A 21350-nucleotide genomic window follows, 5' to 3' on the forward strand; every position below is an offset into this window, starting at 1 on the left:
CCTCCTAAGCTTTCTTGGACAAGATGATTTCCTACACAGAGAGAACAGCCTAGATACTGTCTATTTGCATTTTGCTACAGCATTTGACACAGTGGCACAGAAGATGTTATTTTTTTAGCTGGAGCTTTGCAGAAAAACTGAATGTATAATAAGGATCTGGTTTATAGCATATAGGCACTACTGAAAAAAAGAGCATTACAAGCTTGGAAAGAAGCAATTAGGAGAGGTCTTCAGACTAAGTGTTGGGACCAATCTTGTTTACTGTTTTCATGAATTATCATTACATAGATACAGACTTTTAAATTTTTGATGACGCAGCATTGAGAGGTGTTGTTAATGCAAGGAAAAGCATATCAAGACCCTGAAAATAGGTAAAGATTTAAAAAAAAAAATTTAAATGCAAAGTTAGGACTGATAGTACAATTTCCTCTGGTTGCTCCAAGCTTGTAAGTGAGCAGAAATACCTGGCCACACTACCCAGGGTGACTCTATGCTACACTATGACTCAGCCTTCAAAGCAGGTAACTAAAATCCAGTGAGACAGAGATCAGAAAGTGTTAATGCTTTAGCACAAAACCTGATTTGTGATGGGATTTCATGTGCAGCTCTGAGCACCCACAGGCAGGAAAGCTTGATTCCAGATGGAAGCACTGTGCAGAAACACAGCTAACTTGACCAAGAGGAAACAGAAGAAGCCTGAATAACTTGGCTGGTTAAGTTGCAGAGAGTGGGGGGAAGGAGAATGAGAAGATACAAGCTATCAACAAGAAATCAGCAAAATCAGAAAATGCTTCCTAGCTGTTAGTCATCAGTCTTGCTGTGGGGGAGAGTGAGCACCAAGAACTGAACGGTATGTAAGACTGAACATGACACATCGTTGAAAGCAAATCTATGTGTTTGTGATAAGAGGAGGTCTTGCAAGTCCAAGAAGCCTATTCTAGTCTGGTGGGCCTAACTGTGGCTGAATACCCAAGGAAGAGAATAAAAGGTGAGATTTGTGTGATGAGAGAAGACTGCGGGTCTCGGGTGTTTGATAAATATTTTAGCTGCTTCTCAATTCTAAACTTTTGCTAGTTTGCCAAACATGAACTGAAACAGAAAGACCCAAATCTTGCAAAAAACTTTTCATTTCAAGTTTGAGCAATATTCAGTAGCTTGAATGGTGAAAGAGGAATAACGTGGAGCTTCATGTAAAATTTAAAACATTTTTCTCAGTCTTGTCTGACTGCTCAGATGAACTTTACCATCTGAAATATTCAGGCTGGCTATGTCCTACACAGAAAACAATCCCCACTCACGACTTGCCTGCCAGCCAGGCATCAAAAGTGAAAACAAAGTGGCCTAGGGCATTTGTTTAATACCATCTCATGTGTATGCTGTGTTGCTGTTTGCCAGCTTGAAGATAAGTCTGCTTGCAGGGCTAAAGGCTTGGGCATCCTCTTGCAAGAGGTCATAGGAAATTATCCATTGGCTTCACTGGGATAATATATATGGAGTTGTTATAGCTGAGCAGGTGGATATTTTATCCTCTGTCCACAGGCTCCATCCACTTCTGCTGCTTCTCCAGAGAGGTCCTTGGAGTGAAATTTTTAACAAAAGGGACAGGGTCCCCTGAGATATGTTCTTCCGAAGAAACTGGTACTTGGTTATCCTTATGCTTCTGCCGCTCTTAATCAGCCATTCCCTGTGTCATGTTCTACTCTTGGGACTCACCTGTCCAGCCCTGGTCTTGCACTGTGGCTCTGGCAAGTTGCTTGTTTCCAGCCCAGTGCTACAGGCTGTCTCAGGCTGCTGATCTCCCGAGCTAGGTGGTTGATCCCCCCACCGTGTGGCTCCAACTGACCCATGAAAACTTGGAGCAAAACACAAAAAAAGGTTTTGGGGGTATGTACATCTCTTCTACCACAGCCCAGCACAGATGCTCTTTTGTCTTCGTACCTCCCAGTTCATGGGGTGTCACTAACTGGGTAATGAGAAAAAAAGTTTGAGTTTAATATGGTATAGACCTAACTCTATACAAGCTGTGTGTGCCAGCCCTGGTTAAAGAGGTACAACCACATGAAAAGGTATTCCTATATTCATTTCTGCCAGGTTTTGGGTTGGGGTTTGAAGGTCTTTGGTTTGTTTTTTTATAAGCAGTCTAATGCTGCTTGGTATTTGCTTTAATGCCTGGCTCCTAGACTCACACGGTTATGTAGAAAATGCTGGAACAAAAGGGAGGGTCCAGCTCATCCTGTCATGACAAAAAACTTGAAGATCTCACACCTCAAAGAAGCAGCACAGCCTGGATGGCAAATAAAGAGGTGCCAAAGTAAAACTGCATTTCAGTAGACATCACAGCAGATTGATCAAATGAGCTAGCTGTAGGCTGGGGTCATTTTTCCTGAGCATTTTACCACTGGCTGCGGTATAAACCAGGCCCCAAGAAATATTGTTTGTCATGGGCAAAACACATTCACACTCAGTAACAACAGCTCATCTCGACCAGTTCTGAGTCCTGAGAGAGCGCTGGACACAGCTAGTTCCTGTCTGCACTGCCTGCAGAGAGGTAGGACAGGATCCATCTACCCTAACTGCAGCCATCTGGTCAGGTACACTATAACTAAGATAGCTGCCTGGCCTCCTGCTATAATCGACTGAGCGACGCAGGCAGCTTCCAAAGGTGACTCATCCCTCCCTTTAATAGATGCCTAAGTTAGCTGGCATGAATCGCCCTCTGTCTTTCTCCACTGAATACAGAGGGAGCCCAGACTTGGCCTACGCATTAACCAGTATGTGTCTGGTGAAGATAAACCCCATCTGCAGTCAGTGCTGAATCTGATAACTCAACTGCTAAAGCCGCATTGGAAATGCAGGCATTGCTTTTAGGAATAGGTATCATAAACTTATTGGTATCAGATGTTCTCCATAAATGAGCAGTCCTAAAGTGGGGACGGGACGGGGCAGGGACAGACACAGAGAGGGTGGAAGGGGGATGGGGGGCAATAGTAACCCCTTGATTGTGAAATTACATGATTAGTAAATGTATATGATTCTTCAGCAGGCTGTTTTTAATGTCTAGGTTGTGTTTCTAATGAAGGAAAACATGTTGTATCACTGATCCATATCACAGAGCTCATGCTGTCTGCTATCAAGTGAAGGCAGCCTCTAAACACAGGATCTCTCAGATTTTTATTCATACCTGCAGAAATAAAACCAGAAGGTTGTTCTTTTTTAAAATCAAATAGTCTCTGTGCAGTGTATCTGATTCAAACCATATTGCTAGCAAGGTAGAACCTTGAAAACATTAAGATTTTTCTATGGTAAAAGTTAAAGATTAGAGGGCCCTGAGGAAACAGAACACATGGGCCAAAAGTTTTAAACCCAATATTAAAGATAGTCAGCCAAGTCAAAACATTGGCATCTACATGAAGGGATCACGAATTACAGAGGGACTGAGCACCCACTGAGTCTGCTTATTCCCCGGCACTTCTGAAAACTACTCCAGTTTTAATTACATACCTTAACGTGGATGAAGCTGCTTCTATTTTGTACAAAGGAATTCTTGTGCTCCTTGTTTTACTAGAAAAAACCCTAAAGCGTTTGGTCCCTTGTCTTTCTACACCAGAAAGGGAAGAACGATGAGAGAAGCCTTTGGCGCTGACAGAGTTTTTTTCAGTTGAATGAGAACTAACCCCCCAGACAAAAAAAACAAAGGGACCTGTCACATAGTTCACCAATGGCACAGCAAAAGGACTTTGGAGGAACAGAAACCTTCCGCCACAACTTCAGCAAGTTCAGGATCAAAAGCGTAGGATGGTCTAATCGCCATGAGTTGCACAGCGAAAGGTACTGTTGACTTGCTGCAGCTGATGCTGCCTATGGCCCTCCTGGGACTGACCTGGGAAATGCATTGCCTTGAGTTAGCTCAAGGAGCTGTTCTCATCTTCCAAGTGTAAGAAAACTGACAACACTGGAGCAATTTCAAAGCCAAAGCTTAACTTCTTTGAATGATAAAGAAAACCCCAAGGTCCTCTAGATTATATAGTAAAAGAAAATAGGTGTCGTGTTTTAGGGTGAATAACAACCTTTATGTCCCACCTGATAGTAACAAATGAATTATCTGCTACTGTAGAGATGAAAGTAGGTCTCCCTCACCAATCTCAGGAAGACCTTTCCCAAGTTGGAAGTTGTGACAGCAAAATGTGCCATCTGCCAGCCTTCCGGACTCGTGCTTCTTGTGGGGTGACTGAAGAACAAGCATGGGGAATCCTCCATCTGAAAGACATCGGGCAGCTGTCCTTCCATCACTCTTCACATAAAAGTGGAGGAAAAACTTTTCCTCTCTTGGTTTAAAAGACTCTCTCAGTTAAAACCAGTAATTCGCATTTCCTAATGTAACCACAAGCCTGGGCTTTTCTGCTGTTCCTGTCCTTTGCTGGACAGTATGGCTTTGGACAAGGCACAAAAGATTCATCTGTACATACCTTCTTCACTCACGGTATAGTGAGCCCTGCTGCCAAATGCAACATCAGGGATGCCAGTCTTGGGGCAAGGCACTTGAAGTTTAAGTACTGAGACAACTAATTTTCAAGACATGTAAATCCTTCACTGGATCTAGTCATAAACCTCTCTAACCTAACTCTTCATAGATGGCTAATGAACTGGAGTGTGTCTGAGTTTTCATGCCTACTCTGAGACATCCTAGCCTGACTATCAGAGGTTGTCTACTGTCCATACACCCCAAAATGCATTCTTATTTCAGCACAGATGGAAATTGCCATCCCTCCTCAATCACTGAACAAGATAAGCATTCCTAGACTCCAAAATGAAAATCTATCCCTGTCTGTGAATAACACACATTACAATCTCTTGTCTATAAAACCAGCTCAGCGTCAGTACTCTATTTCATTTTTGCCATGCAAAGTTTAGTTTTTACAAGCCTTATTTTGATACTGGAATAAATGTGTGTTATTTTTAATTATTAGTGCTCATAAGGTGTCAGAAGAATACATGGGACGGGGATCACGAATCACACTTTCACCTCTGAAAATGCAAAACCTGGTAAAATTTGACCAAACAACAGAGAACTGATCAGACGGTTGTTACTGACACTTAATTGTCTGGTCACTGTAGTGGCCTGTGGTGCAGCACAATCAGAAAGGATAAAGTCCTGGTCACCTTGCACTTCAGATTCCTTCTGGTGTGTATGTATGGGAAATTTTTGCTCCCTACGATAAAGCAGGAAAGAGCACCTAAAAAGTCTGCTTCTGGCTGTCAGGGGACTTCAGAGCTGAATTTCAAGGTGTAGATTTTTTGACATGTTTAACCATCCTTCTGTTCAGAAGGCGTAGGCAACCTAGGATGAATGACGGATGAATCCTGTTTCCAAGCCGTGTGGATCCCATCAAAGATGTTTCAGATGTTACAACGAAATAAAGAGGGAGTTAGAACCTAAATATTTTAGTATGGGCTTTAAGACTAAGGGCCACATATGACAAAAATGATTTAGACTTTGTAACTCTCGTGTAGGTTTTTATCTCCCTGTTGGTGTCTGGAGGAAGTCAGGACCTCACCCAGGAGTCTGTAGCCTAAACCCTCTGTTTGGGCTGGGCCTTAAATGCCTTGGAAGTGGTAAAGTTCAGAGTCAATGGATGTCAGTGGCACTCAGGTACCTAATCTGCCAAAATCACCTTGGCAAATGTAACCTGGCCATCTGAGTCACACAGGATTTGCCACACACAGAAATCATATCCAACAGCACCGGACAACCTGGACCGAAAAATAAATACAGTTTGAGTGGCTGATGCAAATACAGTTGTTGCTAGCCAAAGGCTACACTACCGTTTTATGACTTGAGGTACGGACAGAAAGTTTTCTGTGCTTCTTTGGGACTCCCTGCCAACATGCGTGTACAGAAGACCTACGTAAACACAGAGAAATTGGTATGTGTAATTGAAGACATAACAGAAATTCAGAAGCAGAATGAAAGTAAACTTCAAACCTAATGACAAACCTCTATCCTGGTTCAGCAGAAATGCCTGTATTCTCCCATTCTAACTTGAGTACTTTGAAGGGGCAAGAGCTGAAGAAGCAGGCACCAGTGGAGACTGGCTGTGATCTTACAAGAGCCCAGACATGTGCGGGAGAGTCTCTGTTTCCTTTTGCTGCCCGTGCCACAGGCCTGGGGTGAGCAGGCTCCTAATCTGGGCAACTCGGTGCCTTAAACAAACTGGGGGGACCAGGTTGAGTGCCTCCCAAAATGAGTGTCAGTCTGGCTGTCAACCCAGGCATGGCTGCAGTGCCCTGGCAAAAGGGCAGCGTCATAATTTAACCTTTAAAATTAGCATATGCTCAAAGTTTTGGGAACAGAGAGCTTCCTGGGATACTGAAGAAGCAGCAGAAACGGGGGCCCTATTCACTTTGAAGACACAGCAGCTGGCTGGGGCCCTCCCTGACCTCCCAGAAAAGGGAAAGAGTCGATCATGCTGGGCTGGGAGAGCATTCTCCCATCCACCCTCAGCTCTGTCTGGCTTTGCTGGGATTTATTCCCCTCCTAAAAAAGAAAACAAAACAAAATAAAAAGCTCTACCAGCTTTTCACCGCTATGATGACATAAAAAATAAAAGCGCAGAGGCTGGAAAAGCTCCTGGAGGATGACCCCTCCGGCTGAGTTACAAAGCAACTTTTGGGCAGGTTTGGTGCAGAGAACCCTTCTGGCCCAGCCTCCTCGCTCCCAAGAGCCATCCCCACGCCAGCCCCTTGCCCCGCTGCCCCACTCCCAAGGGCCAGGGCATCCCCCACACTCCTCTGCATCCCACAGGTGGTGCCGCTGAGCCGGCAGGGTGTCAGGGCAGCAGCCTGGCACCTGCCATGAAAGAAATCAGCGCGCCCTGAGGTCGATACCTGTTTTGCCTGGGACAGGGGGTGCTTTAAAAAAGAAAGAAAAATAAAAGCAGAAATAAAGAAAAAGGAGGAAACGCAATAAAGGCGCCAATAAAAAGGGGTCAAAAAAGGGAGCAAATAAATCCTTCACCCCCAGCCTCGGCGTTTCGGAGGAGGAAGGGTGCCGGGAGGAGCGGGGCGGGGGTGCAGCTCCCCGCGGGGCCGGAGCGGCGGGGCAGGGCCCGCTGGCCCCGCTGCCCCCGGTTGCGCCCTGCCCCCGGCGGCGCGGCGCGGCCCCCGCCCCCCGTTAGGTGGCGCTACAGACTTTGCAACCACGTGCGGCGGGACACACACCGGAGCAAACAGGGCGAGCCCCGCAGCGCCCGGGCGCCGCGGCGGGGGACGGCGGGGGATGGCGGGGGACCCCTTCCCCGCGGGGGGCGCCCGGGACCGGCCGCACCCCTGCGCCGGCGGGGCTCGGCCCCCGGGGCAAGGCAGAGGGCGAGCGAGGGCCAGCGGAGCCGGTGCTCCTCCCGGGGGAAGATGCTGCCCCGGGCGGGGGGGCCGCCGGCCGGTTCCCAAGCGGGGAGCTGGGCGAAAACCGCGCTCAGGTTCCCGTCCCTCCTCCGCGTTACTTTTCCTTTTCAAAAAGCTGCGCTGGCAATCTGCACAGCCTGCCTGGCCTCTGCTGGTTGATTGTTTCGTCAATCCCCCCCCGCCCCGCCCCGCTTTTTTGCGGGTTTTTTTTTTTTTTTTTCCTTTTTTTTTCTTCCCCGAGTCCCGCGTTTTCCCCCCGTTCAGGACCCTGCAAGTTCTCGGGCAGCCGGTCGGTGGTTGCCGCGGGGACCCACCGGAGCCGGACTGCCCCGGGAGCGCGGCTCTGCCCCCCGCCCATCCCGGCCGAGGAAGGGGGGACGGGGTCGGCGCTGCGGGGTGAAGGCGCCGGTCCGCTGAGACGCAGCTCACTGAGGCGGTGCCCGACTTGCCATCACTTCTCCGCCCGGTCCCGAGCATAAGGGCTCTCCCCAGCCCTGTTTGCTGAGCGTGTGGGCGAACACCATGGGAAGGGGTTAGGGCTGTCCCGACGCAAGGGCCACCCCCGCCCCCCCCCTCCCGTGCCTGCCGTCGGGCTGTGAACTTTCCGGTGGGGTAAGTTCTCCTTTAAGAAAGCGAACTGTTCCTTATGCATATTTAACGCTGTTTGTCTGCAGTGCCCAGCTGACGCGGGGCTGGAGGCTCACACGCGGGACCTGAATTGTAGGGGAGTAAATCATCCACACTTTAAACGCACCTTCTGCCAGGGCTCCAGTTGGGAGCCTCTTGCCATTGCTCTAAACACATGTAAGTCAGAACCGGGGGGGGGTGGGGGGGGGGGGGTGGAACGGGGAGGGGAGGGAGGCTGAGTCTAGTTAGGGAGATGAGTAGGTAGGTTATTTTGCTCATTCCCATCACCAAGGGGACAAAAAAAAAAAAACCCAAAAAAACCCGAAAATCCCAGAAAACACAGTTTAGAGCAAGAAATCTTGCCCTTGGACTTTTTTTATTATTATTTCCGTATTATTTTCCGCCCAGCCCAGGGGCTCCTGACCCGCTCCTCACGCGTGTACCCCTGAGGCAGCCGAGCGGCGGGCTGCCGGGCTCCCTCCCTCCTTTCGGCCTCCACGGGAGCGCTTTGCGGGGCGCGCAAGGGTGCGTGTGAGGAGCGGAGAGGAGCGCCGGGAGGGCGAGTGACTCCCTCGCTTCAGCCGGGGGAGGGGGGCGCGGGAGGAGACCTCTCTTGTCACCCGCGCATCAGAGGGCTCCGCCGCCGCGCCGGGGGTGGGATCCCGGGCAGCCTCCATCACCCTGCAGCGAGCGGGGGGGCCTCTCGGGGATGCGACCGCCTTGCGAAAGCCCCCCACCCCACCCCCCCCCCACGGCCAGGCACCCCGCCACCTACACGCGGTATGCTTCTGCACGTGTACGGAACGGCGAAGTGTACGTGAAGGTCAGACGGGCGATCTTCCACTGGAGCTCAAGTGGGAAGGAGCAACTTTCAGTGCTGTGCTCTTAGCGGTTTCCTGCCTTTTAAAGTGAACTTGTTCGAGTGTGTTACTCAAAATGTGGTTCAGTAGTTATGCCTTCAAATTAAGTCGCTTCTCCGTCCTCACTGGGAAAAGCAGACATGTGTCCTCAATTGTATAGTATTAAAAAAAAAAAAAAAATCTACTAGGTACTTTATGATTCCATCTGGAGAAATTAAAAGCCCAGAGCTGTAATGTTTATTCTTACATAGTTTACAAAAAAAAGGGGGAAAATGTGTGAGACACATGTCTCCAAATATAACCAAAGTGCTTTCCCTTCTGGTTAAAAAGTTGCATGGAAATGTTTTCATTTTAACACTCCCTGCCACCTGTACTTCGCAGGGAAACTTTTCTTGGCGTTAGTGATGAAGCACCAATAGTACTTATTAATGAATTAATTATTATTATGGCTGCTGAATTGACTTAAAGTGCTTTGGAGGCCAAACTAATCCATGTTAATCAGTTACAATTAATTGTGTTTCAGCTGCTGTTTTAAACACAGTTTCAAAGGCAGAGGCGAGGAGGCTGTGCATGGGGTGCGGGGGGGGTCGGGCGTACTCTGGGTCCCCCACCCCGGCCCCCAGCACCGACCCCCGCACCCAGAGGTTTCTTTTCGGATTGCAGAAACCGGTGCAACGTTGTCCCGGTGCCCGCGTCAGGTCGCACAGAGGTGCGAGGGGCAACCTGGGTGACAAACTCCGCTTTACCCTGCGGAAAGCTGCAAAGGTTAAGTAAGGGACTGCCGGGCTTAGGAGGGAGATTTCCCTCTGGAGTTCGCATTGTGGAGGGGGCAGCGGGCGTGAGCTTTGCTGTGCCGCCTTTGCTTGACCGCTTTGGTCCGGGGCTTTTGTGTTGGCGGCGGAGACAAGGAGGCACGGGTGGGCAGCGAGGCTGAGGGGTGCCCTGCGGAGGCTGAGCCCCCTCCGGAGGGCCCGGCTGCAGCCCGCGCCCAGGAGGCCTCGGGGAGAGGGGAGTGGGGGCAAAGAAGAAAAAAAGCCCCCCGAGGGGACGAGCGGCAGCTGGGCCGGGCTCTGTGCGTGCCAGGGGGCGGGGGGACGAGGGGCGGCCGCAAGGGCCGAGGGCAGGCAACGCAGGGGCGGGCGGGCAGGCAGGCGAGACACCGAGGGGATGGTCACCCCCTGCCCTGCCGCTCCCCGGCAGCCCCGCCGCCGGCGGGACCTGGGTGCTGGGGGCGCCGCACTCAGCCGGGCGGCGGCGGGGAGAGCGGGGAAAGGCAAGGCCGGACAGAGGAGCTGGGAGAGCTGGGCCAAGTCTGGGAAAGCCCCCGGGGCGACGTGCCGGGGCGGGGGCGAGGGCCGCCGGTCGCCAGCTGGTCGCAGGGCGGCCCGTCTGTGCCCGGCAAGGCGGCTGCGGGGACGCATCCCCTCCCCGAGGGATGAAACGCGAAAGCAGAGCTGGCCCTGGCTCAGGTGGGCCGGGCGAAGCCGGGGTCGAGCCGGCGGGGCCGGGGGCCGCGCACCGGCTGCCCGCACGCCCGGAGGGGAGATGGCGGTGGGGAGGCTGGACGCCCAGCTGCCCCTCTTTTGCCAGGGAAACGGGCTTTTCCACACTAATAACGCCCCCCCTCCCAAAGTTAGGGGCGGGAGAGTTGGAGAGCGGCGGGTTGCGCTGGGGAGAGCTGGCGCCCACCCCCACTCACCCACCGCCGCCCCAGGCTGGGCGCCGCACCCGCGCCCTGCCTGCCTCGGGGGCCCCGGGGGGCAAGCCTGCCCGGGGGGGCATCAGGTGTCACGAAGGACTGATTGTCGTTAGAGACTTACACTTCGCAAAAGTAAAACTCCCCCCCCCCCACTTGTCCCAGCCCTCAATGAGATTTTTTTTTCTTTTATGGCAGTCCGCAGAATGGCAATTGGGAAATTGTACCCCCTCCCATCCTCTCTGGAATTGGGCTGCTGGGATTTTTTTGTGGTTTGATTTTTTTCTTCTACCACTCCACTGAGAAAGAGGGCTCTTTCTCAAAGATTCACCCTCTTTTACATGTTGTTGTTTTGGGTTTTTCCTTCTTCATCCCATTGACTCTGCTCAGCTTTTGCTTAAGACGGGCAAGCAAAAAACCAAACAACCTTCCCCTATACGTGCAAACAGACCTTTCTTGGAGAGCAGTAAAACAAACAAAAAAACTTTCACCTGCAAGAGAAGCTAGTGTATAAATTTATTCTCACCCCACCCCCACCCGCCACGTCCCGTATCGAATATAGCTGTAATTCAATGAAAATTGAGGGAAAAGATGCATTTTCCACGTGGGAACAGAACAAATAAGGCAGCAGCGGGCGGCCGGGTAGGTAGGACACCTCGTTGCTGCTCATCTCGCGTGGAATCGTTGTCTCCAGCTGGGGCAGGTGCTGGTGTTCTCGCAGAGGTGCAGGAAACAAATCCTTGGCTTTCGTGTATCACAAAAGCAGGCTGCGTTTGTTGAAACATGAGTGTTAACCAACTCCCCCCCCCCCCCCCCCCCATTTTTATTTGCTTCCCTTGGTTGCTGGACCTCGGTGGTCAAAACAAAAAAAAAATGCACTTGCGTTTGTGGTGGAACTTTGTCGTTGGGGCTGCAAACCCGCATTAGATTATTGCCGGGGATTTATTTGCATGCAGCTGCAAACCCACAACCCGGCTGCTGACCGCTGTGCATAAAGGGCTGCCGGGGCCAGCCCCTGCCCGGCAGCCGCGGCTCCCAGCGGGAGCACGGCCCGGGCGCGCCGCGGGGGCGGGCGGGGGGCAATTTGGCAGGGGGTTTGCTCCCGGCACAGCCCTGGGGGGGTCCCCAGCGCAGCCAAAAGTTGCAGGTGCGTGAGGGGGGGGCGGCAGCCCGCGGCCCCGACCCACAGCCCCCCTCCCCGCCGACCGGCTCGCCCCCAAAGGCAGGCGCGGCTCCCGCTGGCCTTGCTCACAAGCACCTCCGAGGAAATACTTCGCCTAACGTCTATGTCCCGGGTAAAAAGAAGCGGTGGTGGATCCTCGGGATTTCTTAGAGCTATTTTCAGCGCTTTGAAATTTGCAGTAATGTTGATGTTCTTTTTTTTCCTCCCCTTCTCCCCTCTCTTCAGCCCCGTAGAGGTAGCGTTTGGCAACGTTTGACGAGGGAGCTGTTAACCTTTGAAGCCAGGACTCGAGGTTCAAACGGCCTCCTTGGCTACTCCCTGTATCCCCACACACACCCACGTCGCAAGGATGGATTTGGCTGCATCTGGGATCGATGCATCTGTCTCCTAAGGCCTTCTTCTACCTCGGGCTACGCCACCAGGTCCCCTTCATCTGCTCCCGGAGAGCCAGGTGAAGGCGCGAGGTTCCCGGGGCTAGAACTTGCTCCCCTCCGAGCACAGCGGGAACAAAAGCTGCCCCTGGAGCGGGGCCGGCGCGGGGGGAAACCCCACGGCAGCGCTGCCGTGGCCTGGCCTGGCACCCCCCCTCCGTGCGGGGAAGGACCGGGACAAACCGGCCTCCCGAAAACTTTGGGGGAGCTGCTATCCATCCCTCTGCCCCGATGGCCCGCATGGGGCTGTAGGAGAAGGGGAAGACAAAACTGGATGTGGGGAGCTTAGTTATTTCGGCAGAGGAAGGAGCCGTTCCCATTCCACACAGGCTCCTGCGGCTGGGCATGAGCAGGGGGGCTGCTCCGGGCGTTTCTGCCACATACGGGGGGCTACGGAGCGGGGTCTACCAGGTCGTGTGCAAGCAGGGAGGGCAGTGCCGAGTGGGCCCCGAAAACCGCCCCGGGGGGGGCGAAGCTGGAAGGACAATGGAGGTCCACACACAGAGTCGCTCGCCCCCCACCTCCCTCGCATCCCCACGGCTGTGCGTGGGCATGTCGCGCTGCCCCTGGGCCAGGCCATGCCACCGAGAGGGGGTGCATCCCTTCTGCTTGCTGACAGGCCGGGGAGCGGGGCGGACACGGCTTGGGCGGCCGGAGGGCAGCTCACCCCGCCGGGCCGCCCCGTCTAACGCGGCGCCCCCCGGGTACGGCCCGGCCGCGTGAAGGATCCTGCCGGGCTGCGGAGGCACAGGAGCGCGCAGCCCCCCGCTCCCCGCCTCTCGCCCTCCCAGAGCGGTGGGGGTGGTTCTCCAGCCCCTTCCCTCTGAAAACTGGGCGACAAAGGGCTGGGGGTGCTTGCGCCAGCCGGGAAGCGCCCGCGGGCTGCAGCGGGCAGCACTTGTGGGGGAGCGGGTCGGCGACCAGAGTGGCCAGAAGTGCAGGGAAAGGCAGGAGGGGATGAAACCATTCGCAGACTCCACGCGGGGCGGGGGTGTGTTGTCATCTTTGTTTTGGTTGTGTTGTTTTGTTTTCCAGGGGATTGGGACAATAGGTGGAGTGGATTATTCATTCCCGTAGGCAATACTTCCCTGTATGGGCTTCAGGATGCAGTTGGAGGCTCGGGAACAAAGCGGGCACCTAATGTCAAGGTAACTGGTCCCCTTCCTTTGTTTATGCTATTGTTAATGACGGGGCTCACTCAGCCCTGGCCTCAGCCGTGCTGTACGGCATTAATATTGACTTGAGAGAGTAGGCAGGACAATTAAAAACCAAAACCAAAACCCAGGACAACAGCAGCATCCAGCCCAAGCCCAGTACTTCAGGTAAAACATGCCTCTTCTGGGCTACTGAGAATGGTATCGTCATCTCTCCTGGTATTCACAGAAATATACATACCATTCACAAGATTAAACACGTCCATATATCCATCATTAACACCTAGGGGAGACACTGTAACCCTGTCCTTCAGTACAAAATCAGAAGGGAAAGAGCATTATTTTCAAATACCCACTACTAGAGCATGAGGGAATTCTTACCATGCTAAAGAAAAAAAAAGAAAAGAAAAGAAAAAAAAAAGGAAAAAATCTAACAAAATAGTTCTTTTAATTACGATAATCTAAAAGTAGCAGAAACCTGAGCGTTTATTGACTCATTTTCTTCTTCTCGAGGTAGCGGATGGTATTTAAAGTTCAACATTTCACACAGCTCCTTGTTTAGTTTAATTTCCTCGACAATCTAGGCGATTTTAGCAAACTGAGTTAAGAATTTTGGTACACATTTGAGTATGGACCTGCATAAAATAGAGAAGGCAGCAGAACTGGGGAGCGGTTATTTTATTATTTTAGGAAGAGAAGGGAGTGTGTGTTTGCATGTGTGGGAATGCATGTGTGTGACAGAGAGAGAAACAAATGAAGAGCTTTGCACCTTACATTTGGTCTGTGGCTTTAATGTGGACTCTGGAACAAATATCTATTAGTTTTTGGTGAGAAGTGTCCCACTCAGGCAGATGGGCCCCTGTTTTGAATGAGAGCTCCAGAAGAGGAAAGAAATGTATGTTATTCCAGCACAATTCTTCACTAACCCACTCCCGCCATCCCCCCCAACGCCCCCCCTCCCCCCCTCCCCCCTTTAGAAAGATTAGTTTCAGCTCTGCTATCCTAGGCCTATTTTCTGTCAGGGAAGGGATATAATAATGATCAATACCCAGCACTTCTCATTTCTTTTGTACTTGGTAAATATTCACAATGTCTCAAACTTGGTGGGAAGGTGGAGAGATGAGACCAAAGTTAGGTTCAGAGGATGTCCCTGTCCTCTCTGGCTTTCACAAGCACTCACACAGAGGGGGAAAAGAATCCAAACCACCAAACCAACCCTTTCAGAAGACCCTCCAGCCCACACCTGCCCTACAGCCACGCGCTTGCTTCTTGTATTTTAGCAGCCTGCTCGGTGAAATGGTCTACATACATTGGGCTACCTGGGTTTATGCAATCACCTCCGGGTGTATGTTAGTACTCCAGTTGGAAATAGAGCCTGGAGTTGTTGAGCAAACAGCTCCTGCTTGACTGTAGCGTGGACTGAATGCTGTATAGTCAGCTCTATGGAGCGCTGGCAGGGAAGTAACACCAACCATTTCCAAAACTAATAACAAAAAGGTTACTATATATAAAACATTTACACAGCCCACACTGCCTCAAGTTGTTTAAATTTCGGTTTGATGCACATAAATATAGCAGCCATGCGGTTCCCCATTAGGCAGTCCCTGCTTTTTTAAATCAATTCATTTCAATTTGAAAGAATGGCCCTGAACGCGAGACGGTGAACAACCCTTTGGCTTTCTCCACTCAACGTGGACCTCAGGAAGAAATAGCATCTGTCTTTGTCATTTCACACGCATATCTCAGCGCCTTGACATTGTGTTTAAGAGCAGGCCTACCACCAGCAACAGTATAACAGTCCCCGGCTGGTTTCCCCTTTCTAATCCATTTCCCCCTTCTCATCTTAGGCTTCTTCCAAGGAAGAAATAATTCTGCTGGGACCCCATGCCTGGACTTTGGAAGGCATGGCACAGCAGTCTGACCTGAAAGTACCGTCCCTGTGGGTAGAAAGTCTCCTCTGTATCATGCGCCTTGCAAGGAAGGCAGCAAGGGGATGTTTGGGGTGACCAGGCATCTGGCATCGAGGAGCAGCAATCCACTTCACACTACTCCGGAGGGAAGTTTGTTCCCAAACCAAATATTTTGTGGTACTCAGTACTGGTGTTGAATTGGTTCGAACCATCCCAAGTCTAAAATAAAGATCTCTATTGCGGTATGCCCGTGAGCTTGTCTTGCTAAACCTTCCCTGTTTGCGTTGAAGGTACCGAGCTGATGTAATGCTGTCTTTTCACCCCACTGATGTGCGCAATAGGAACAATTCAGAAAAGTTCTGTTTAGCTTTTTTTCCCTTGTACTTGAAGAAATGCAAGCTATCAGAAACAAGCCTATGTTTGAAGGTACAGTTTTCAACACGTGAGTGGGAAACATATGTACTGGCACAATTCAACCACTCTGTAAGGGCTGTGCTTGGATTTTGGCTTTTAATCTCAACTCTGTTAGAGAGAGAGATGCAAAATGGAAGGGAATGTGATTATTTATGCTGTAGCCTTGTGATACTCATCCTATAACCGTTGGGGAGAGAAGCAAAACACTCTGCTAAAGCTATGCATGAGCCTGAGTTTCAGGGGGACTCTAGTCTTCACAGGTTCTCACTTCACTGCCTTTCTTCCCTTGGTATTTGTTATATGGGATGTTTTTTGGTTTGTTTTTTTTTTGTCTGCCGTTCTACATTCTACATTTTAAAGTGTGTAGGAACTAAATCCTGCTGAGAGAGCGAGCTCCCTCCTTCTCAAACTCACGTTTGGAAAACGCCTACTCCCCTCGACCGCCCCCCTTCAAGCCATCCTCCCCCTGAAAGAAAATAAAACCTTAAAAGGCGGGGGGAAGGAGGGGGGAACCCCTGATTCCTCAGTGACCTGCACACAGCTCCGATGGACCTCCAAGTTCCCCTTCTCCTGCAGACAAACCCCATGGGAAACACACCACCACCCCCCACGCCTGAACTTTTAACGTGGGTTGGGGTTTGTACAATTCAGGCTCAATGTTAGCACTTTCCAGGGGTCCAAAAAAAAAAAAAAAAAAAGATAAAAAGGGGGAGAAGGCAGCAGAAGGTTTGGATTTAACCCTTCGTTGCTACAAAGGCACCACGACCAAACCCTCAGCCACCAGCGAAAGCAGCCAGCGGCCCCCGTGCCCGGTGCCCGGTGCCCCGAGGGCAGCCCCTCCCGCGGCAGCGGCCCTCACACAATGGCGGGCGCGGGGGGGGGCGGCCCGGCCCCCGGCCCTGCCTGGCAGCGCCCTGCGCTGGGCTGCGGCCCTGCCCGGGGCACCCCACCGCCCGCTGCGGCCCTGCCCCACCGCCCGCTGCCCCGCGGTACGGGGCCGCCTCCCGCCGCAGGCTGCAGGGGAAGCCAGCCTGCCTGCAGGCTCCGGAGCTGGCAGCGAAGTTTTTTGGTACTGCTGGAGGCATATACACACACTTATATATATATCTCTATATCATATACACACATCTTTATATATAGATTTATATGTAGGTGTCTAGTCTATGTTTAAATAATCCTATCTATACACACAGTCCTCCTCTGATGAGGTCATTCTCCCATATATACGAGATGGGGTGCATGATGCCAGAATCTAACACCAACATCTTATCTCCACCGATCTAAGAGCAATATAAAGTAAATGTTAGCAGAAGGGGAAATAAATTATGGAGAGAAACATTCAACAAGGTGTCCCTGAAGGCTTTTCTCCTGCCCTCCCCCCCCCGGAATACCCACGCATGTTTTGCCAAAGGGAACCATTTCGGCAGCCGAGGCTCCCGCTGCAGAGCAAGGGCAGGCTGCACCCCGGGTCGTGGGGCTGTGCCTGGCTGGGGCTGCACCCTGACATTTTTAATCCCCCCCTTCCCTTTTCTGAGCGATGCTCGCCTCTCCAACGCGCCGGTCGGCTGCAGCTTATTTATTTACTTTTTTTTCTCCCTGTGGCTCCAAATGTCTCAATGTTGGTTTTGGTTTTGTTTTGTTTTTTTTTTTTTTATTTTATTTCAGGAAACTCAACGCAGAAGGGGGGATGCTACTTGAAAGTGTGACTCAAAAAAAAAAAAAAAAAAGGTTTCGCTTTACAGCCATCAGTAGCACCAGGAGACAGCTCCATTAAAATAGTAGTTTCCACTGCTCTTGAAAAGCCGTTATTTTTTACATCGCTTTTAGGAAGATAGATTAACAAAACATCACATTTCAAGCCACTCTGATCTGTAATTAAATGGAGGAGCCGGTTTGTATTCTCCTATGGCTTTTACAGAAGTTGCAGTGATCCAAAGTCAGGTTGCTGTGTCAGAGTGGCATTTTTATTAATGAGAATACAAAAAGCTTGCATATTCTTAGCCCGGCTTGAATTTAGTTGCTAAGCAACCGCTGTATGGTAATTCATCCGCGAAATTTAAATCTTGGAGAAAGGATCCTGCGTTTTGCTGAATGGTCGCCACGAGGAAAACAACTTGTGGGACCCGCAGCAGCTGCCGCCGCGGCACCGCGCCGCCCGCCGGACCGCCCGCCGCCTCCCCCGGGCCGCCCGCCGCCCCGGGCCGCCCCGCCGCCCGCCGGGAGCAGCGGCCCGGCCGCCCCTCCCGGGCCGCTCCGCCTCTCGGGCCGCCCCGCCGGGGAGGGAGCGCTGCCGGGCACCGGCGGCCGCCCCGTCGGCGCGGCCCGGGACCGGCCTTCCACGCGTGGGGGAGGGCGGCGCGGCCCCGTTTCCCCGCGCCCCGCCGCAGCCGGCCCCGGAGAGGGCGGGGGTGGGGGGGTGGGGGGGCAGGGCCGGGTCCCGGCGCGGCCCCGACGGCGCGGCCCCGCGGGCGCCCCCGCGGCCCTGGCTGCTCCTTTGGCGTCGGGCAGGACGGGATCGGAGGCGAGCCTTCCCCCGCTCGGCCTTCGCTCCTCAGCTTTTTGTCTCGCCAAAGCCTCTCAGCCAAAAAAGCTCCCTACTGCTGTGTCATTGATACCGCGGGGTCGCTGGCTGCCTTTCTCTCCCCTCTCTCCCGCCGCCTATTGAAGGCTGCGCCCGCTCCATTATTCCAAACTGCAACTGAAAATACCGCTGGGGCAATCACCTCCCTGCCTCTCCTCCGCTCGCTCCATCCATCCGTCTCGCCACAGGCGACCGAGCTCCTCGCCATCCCCGGCCTTAGCAAGGTCGGTCCCTGTCCTAAAGCGCTCGCTCCGCGCCCGCCTCCGAGGCCGGGACTTGTTGCGTCCCTTTTAAAGTTTGATTAATTACCCTGGAACTTAAGCAAACTAAAGTACATGTGGCGAAGAAGCTCACGCCTACAGTTCGGCCCTGCAGCCTGCCAGTTACAGAGGCAGTCTTTACACTCTCGCGCAAATCGGAACAAGCATCTCTGCGCCTCAGGAAGGTATCCCTGGATAAATATATAGAAGTATCGATTTTGCCGTAGCTTGAAGGTGTTGATCATTTATTACAAAAATAAACGAATAAATACAACAATATATTGTTGCTTTCAACAGGATAAATATTTTACAAATATATAATTTAAAAAAACAAAATTAATTGTTAAAATTATTTAAAATATTACACTTATTGATAAAATTATCAATAGTATATACTGCATTTCATATTAGAACCGATTATTCTCTAAACGTTCCATTTAAAACCATTCATACAAAACAAGTTATGAGCATTGTAATGTGCAAACACGAGTCACTACATTAAAGCATAAGGATTCTGTAAAGATCACTTTCCCATAGGAGCCGCTGCGTTTTCAAACCAAGGTAGAGCTCTTTGCTAAATTCCGGAAAATATGCGGATCAACAGCAGTGAGATGACTATTTTAAATACACCTGAAAATGATTTATTGTGTACAGACTCGACGGGGGAAGGATGGGATGCAAGTGAGAAGACTGGGGCGTAGTAGAGGACCGCAGGATATGAAAATGTAAACTATAAATAATCACATCTCAGGATTACCCAGACTGATCAAACATAACTTTGTAAAACATTTGGCTTTCCTTTAGGCAGGAAATAAAAAAAAAAAAGGGGGGGGGGGAGGGAGTAAAGAAAATGATGCCGACTCAGTTACCAAGCACAGAACACTGATATTATAAATGAATACAATTACTAAATTCATTAAGAGATCTGGCGATATATAACAATATTTTCATTATTTACACGTGTAACAATATAACCCTTAGCGCAAACCCTCTCAGTTATTATCTACCTCTCGTTATCTCATAGACTCGCAACCCTGAAATTCCTAAATACATTCAAAGGATTCAGTTTCTTGGGGGCGGGGGTGGGGGTGGGGGGGAGTGGGGGGAGCGCCCATGGCCTCACTTTTTGTGCATGACAAGCCCGCGGCACGGGCACACGGGGCACATTTTGCCAGTCCCTCCGAGCAAACGCGACTCGCCCGGCCTAAGCCCCAGCTTTTCTCACGCAGCAGCCCGCAGAAGGTTGCCTGTTAACAGAAACCCGTGCGGAGCCTCACGTTGGCTCTTTGTTGCCATCCAAATAGAGTAACCAAATACCGCTCCGAAATTTAAACAGACCCTCTCCGTGCCTGACCAGCCGCTCCCCTTCACCTTGAGCGGCAGGAGCCCACCGCCCGCGCTGGCGGTGCCCGGCACCCGGCGCTGCCCGCCCGCCTCCCGCGCCCGGCCTTTCCCTCCCGAGCCGCGGAATTACCCGGGAGCTTTTGCTAAAACGAACAAAAGAAAGAGCGTCCTTTACCCTTTCGGGTTTTCTTTCTCTTTGTTGGTTCCCCCCCCACCCCCCGCCCCCCCCCCACCCCCCCACCCCCTTTCCTCTGTGCCAGTCGGGCCTTTCGGATTTCACAAATCAAACCGACAGTGATATTTACTACGAGCTGGTGTTAAAATAATGCATCCCGGTGCACGGCTCTCAGGTTGGCTTTAATTTATGGACTGACACAAGGCCTATCTGAAAGGAAGAAATGTTTGTTGTCCCTACAGCAGTTTTCTGGGGGTTTAACCCCTGCCTCAATAGCACGTAAAGAAGCAAGGCCGGGGAAGGCGGACGGGGGGGGAGGGGGGTGCGGACGGGGGGAGGGAGATGAAGGTGAGGAAGGTCTCAGGGACAAGATGGATCATAAAAAGAAAACCTTATTCTCCGGTAGGCTATCAGTGGGGGCGGGTGGAGGCGTTAGATGCAGCTCTCTAATTCCCACAACCTCCCCACTTCAAAATGAAAAGAGTTGAAACGGTCATTCACTTGTCCCTTATTGCAATAAATTACAGCGGATAAATATGACAGACCAGCCAGTGCGTCCATCGGCATCTCCAACCCTACTAACGCACGCGTGTGCTTGCAAAGAAGGTATGGCAGCGCTATGGCAGAGTGGAGGAGAAAACTAGACTACACCACTTCACACCCCATAGAAACCCCCCTAAAACAACAACAACAACAACAGCAACAGCAACAACAGAAATGGTGAACTAGGCGGACCTCACGGAGGATGCTGAAGATATTATTCTATATATCCTTTTCTGGGGGGGAGGGGGAAGTACCTTCTCCTTAATTTATAAAGATAAATTAAATACAAATATTTATACAGACATAAAATGCGTCAAAATAAATCATAGCTTAGCTTCCTTTCTCCCCCCACCCCCCGCCCCAAGCCCCAGTTTGCAAAGAGAGCAGACCAGACCGAACTTTTGGGAACACCCCTGCCCTCAGCGTCGGCCGCTGGCGGCCAGGGGCCAGGCTCAGGCATCGCCCGCACCGCAGGGCGAGCCCAAACCGAACCGGTACAGCCCCTCCCGGGAGAAGGCGGCCTTTGGCGACCTCTCGCCCGCCTTCCCCACGGCACAGGGTCCCCGGGCTGAGGGACGGGGCCGCGGGCAGCGGCCGGGCGGCGGGCTGGGCAGGGGGCGAGCCCTGCGCCGCGCAGCCCCCGGCAGGGACGCGCTGCCGGGGAGCGAGGGGGGCGCGCAGTAGCCAGCAGCTCCGACCTCCCGCATTTCTCCCACTTCAGCATTTGCAGTATTTCCCTTCAGAGAACTTTTTTTTTTTTTTTTTTGACAC

General features: G+C 51.8%; 1 long non-coding RNA gene across 1 annotated transcript; it reads left to right on the plus strand.

Annotated features, from left to right (window-relative positions):
• The first annotated feature begins 8038 nt into the window (after nt 1-8038).
• On the plus strand, nt 8039-15499 carry LOC119143385. The gene is made up of 4 exons (XR_005102690.1): nt 8039-8205; nt 11993-12218; nt 13234-13346; nt 15200-15499. It is a non-coding gene; the product is annotated as an uncharacterized LOC119143385 (long non-coding RNA).
• Nucleotides 15500-21350: the final 5851 nt, after the last annotated feature.

This window comes from Falco rusticolus, chromosome 2, assembly GCF_015220075.1.
Source record: "Falco rusticolus isolate bFalRus1 chromosome 2, bFalRus1.pri, whole genome shotgun sequence".
NCBI lineage: Eukaryota > Metazoa > Chordata > Aves > Falconiformes > Falconidae > Falco > Falco rusticolus.